Genomic DNA, 3149 nt, shown 5'->3' with positions numbered 1-3149 from the left:
ACTGTCACCCAAGGAGAGGGGATGGAGGATATAGGAAAACAACATATGTACCACTGGGGTTCCTGAAGGGAAAGAGGTCCAAGGACAGATGACTAGAGTATGTTTAGATTACAGTTTACCCCATACCCAAGTAGAGTTGTTTCAATACATTGAACATTTCTTACCTGCTCATTCATAAATTTTATAAAATACTAAGCAAAGATTGTAAGTGAAGTTTAGAGAAAGTTAAGAATTACTCTAATTTTTACGTTCTAAGTTGGCAACACACATCAGAAAAATCTTATTAACCCCATCAGTTACCAATTTCATACAAAACTAAACCTTCAGTGGTTGCTTCTGCAGCACATTAAAAACTGGAACATACAGAGAAGATTAATATGTTCCCTGTACAAAGATGGCATGCAGATTCATGAAGTATTCCATAATATAAAAACAACGGCTTTTAGATCCTATTATGGGTAAAAGTGCTTGATGCCAAGGCTGTCAACTAGAGTTTTATCCTGGGCCTCAGAGGGTAGAAAGAGAACTGTCACCCACAAGCTGTCCTCTCACCTCTACATGTTCACAGCGATGGCCACGTTACACACAGACACACACAGAGACACACACACCGAGAAACACAAAGACAGACCCACATGCACACATGTTCACACATATACATATATGCACACAGACACAGAGACACAGAACACAGAGACAGACTCCACACACACACATACACACACACACACACACATACATGCACACATACATGCACACATACACACAAATGAATGTAATTTTAAACTTTTCGGTTAATTTTCATACTTTCCTACAAGCCCAGTATAGGAAGTTAAGCACAATCAAAAATGGTCAAACATGCATTGCCTTTAAAAGCAAAAATGGGTCTTCAAAGTTTATCCGTAAAGGTTTGATCTGTAAAGGTTTGCTATATCATTTATTTAGTAGAAGGGTAATTGTTGATAATCAAATATACTAATTTTTCCATTATATTGAACAACAAGGCAAAATAAATAAAGCAGAAGGGACCAGGGACTCTGCTGAGGTCTTGGGAGGTCATCATCTTTGGAACCACTGCTTGTATTTCTAACACATGATGAGCTGTTTATAATCTGGGTGTTTTTAGACCTCAGCTCATTTAAATGCAGCTAATAAGCTGCCTTCACAAGCAAAGGGCTTGAAGCTAGAACTGTAAGCAGCAGGGATACAACAGACAAATCCAGACCAGATGGCTCCCACTCTGAGTTGGGGGATGGCTCCCACTCTGAGTGGGGTGGGCTGCTGCTAAGGTGGGGTTATCTAGGGATCTCCCCTCCCTGAAATCTTCAAAATTATCTTCCTTATTTAAAGTCCTCAGGCCCGAAAGTCTACCTTGAGTACAGGAGCAGGCAGAAGACAGCATTTCTTCCGACTGCCCATCTCCTCTTCCCACGCCTGCTGACCGCCTTCTGATTGTCCTTACACATCTCTACAGTTGTCCTTGAAGCAGCTTAGGATAGATGGATTCTAACCCTGAACTTGAAGGCGGTTATGAGATTCAGTGTTGGCCAAGGACTGCAGTTGGTTACTGCACAGTCACATAACACAAAGGGACACGGGTGTAGGAGGACACGGGTGTAGGACTATGGCAAGAGGATTTCAAAAGCGACAGCTCTCCTTTCCCTAACTCGGCCCTGATTGTGGGAGGCAGCTTCCCATCTCCCACTTAGAATGGCCACCAAGGGGCTGGGGTTGCAAGAAGTCTTTGAAGCTTCTTGCCCCACTCCTCAGAACCAGCCAACACCTCTCTCTCATTATCCAGCTCCCTCGATGCTCTAAGATGATTCATGACCTCCATAAGCCTGGTCTTCATGTTTCCCACACTGGTTCCATGAGGCATGGTTCAGGAGACTCATGCTGTCCTTGGTATATGTGGGGCATCAGCACTGCTGCTGTGCACACAGGCTGAGGAAAGAGACATCTATTTGCGAGGAACTGAGGAACTTGCTTTTTATTTGGCCTCCTGGGAAGAAGCTGAATGGACATGTGGTGTGAGATGGAGAGCTGTATACAGACAGGTTGAGCACAGGCCTGGAAACCCAGTGACCCTAAGGGACAGAAGGTATTCGGCTATGCTTCCTGGGTCCCTGGCCTCTGTCACAGCTACAGCCTCCCTCAGCCCCCTGTAGAGAGGTGTGTGGCCATCAGTCCCATGTACGCAATGCCCCAAGCTCCTGGTCTTCTGTCTGGACTCCATCCCCTACAGTTACCTGGCAACAGCCTGAGGTTCAAGCAGTCAAACTCCCCTCATCCATCTCACCCATTGGCCCTAGCCTAAGAGGACTCGGGACCCCATTTTTTGCCCCACAGTATAGTGGTTTGAATATGTTTGGCCCTGGGAGTGGCACTATTTGGAGGTATATAGCCTTTGAGTTTTTGTGTCACTGTGGACATGGGCTTTAAGACCCTTGTCCTAGCTGCTTATAAGTCAGTCTTCTTTTTGCCTTTGGATGAAGATGTAGAACTCTCAGCTCCTGCTACACCATGCCTGCCTAGACGCCACCATGTTGCTGCCTTGATGATAGTGGACTGAACCTCTGAACCTGTAAGCCAGCCCCAATTAAATGTTATTTATATGAGAGTTGCCTTGAATCCATTCTTATCTCCTTGTACAAAGCTCAAATCTAAGTGGATCAAGGAACTCCACATAAAACCAGAGACACTGAAACTTATAGAGGATACAGTGGGGAACAGCCTCAAAGATATGGGCACAGGGGAAAAATTCCTGAACAGTACAGCAATGACTTGTGCTGTAAGATTGAGTCGACAAATGGGATGTCATAAAATTGCAAAGCTTCTGTAAGTTAAAAGACACTGTCAATAAGGCAAAAAGGCCACCAACAGATTGGGAAAGTATCTTTACCAATCCTAAATCTGATAGGGGACTAATATCCAATGTATATAAAGAACTCAAGAAGTTGGACTCCAGAAAAGAAAATAACCCTATTAAAAATGTGGTACAGAGCTAAACAAAGAATTCTCAGCTGAGGAATACTGAACAGCCGAGAAGCACCTGAAAAAATGTTCAACATCCTTAATCATCAGGGAAATGCAANTCAAAACAACCCTGAGATTCCACCTCACACCAGTCAGAATGGCTAAGATCAAAA

General features: G+C 44.0%; 1 pseudogene; it reads left to right on the top strand.

Annotated features, from left to right (window-relative positions):
- Positions 1 to 329: 329 nt before the first annotated feature.
- Positions 330 to 429, top strand: LOC115030687 (annotated as a pseudogene).
- The last annotated feature ends 2720 nt before the right edge of the window (positions 430 to 3149 follow it).

This window comes from Mus caroli, chromosome 3 (genome assembly GCF_900094665.2).
Source record: "Mus caroli chromosome 3, CAROLI_EIJ_v1.1, whole genome shotgun sequence".
Lineage (NCBI taxonomy): Eukaryota > Metazoa > Chordata > Mammalia > Rodentia > Muridae > Mus > Mus caroli.
This window is presented reverse-complemented; position numbering and strand designations above follow the sequence as displayed.